Below are 415 nucleotides of genomic sequence, written 5' to 3'. Positions count from 1 at the left end.
TGAGACCCGAGGACATGGAGTCCTTCGTGTTCTCTGATGAGTCATTAAACTTCCATCATGTGAAATCAAAGCAGAGCGAAGAGTTCATCACATCAGTTTATTGGAGGAACATGAAATGTGTTTAGCGCATTCAGCACGCCAACGATCAACATGACAAATCACTTCAGTTTAATCTTCTCCACTCACAGTCCGTCCTCGTGTCGATTCTCCAAACAAGTACAAATGTCCAGTTTTATAAAAAGTAATAAAATAGTGCAACTTTTTTTAACCTTTGTTTTTCATATCCTACATATAAACAGCCAACTAATCAGTTTATATTTTGAAATGAACATGTTTATTTACTGACACACTTGGGGGGGAATGTGAAGTGATTAGTTGGCTGTTTATATGTAGGATATGAAAAACAAAGGTTAAA

Source organism: Anarrhichthys ocellatus, unplaced genomic scaffold (assembly GCF_004355925.1).
Source record: "Anarrhichthys ocellatus isolate YVR2014 unplaced genomic scaffold, GSC_Weel_1.0 scaffold3544, whole genome shotgun sequence".
Lineage (NCBI taxonomy): Eukaryota > Metazoa > Chordata > Actinopteri > Perciformes > Anarhichadidae > Anarrhichthys > Anarrhichthys ocellatus.
Note: the sequence above shows the minus strand (reverse complement) of the source record.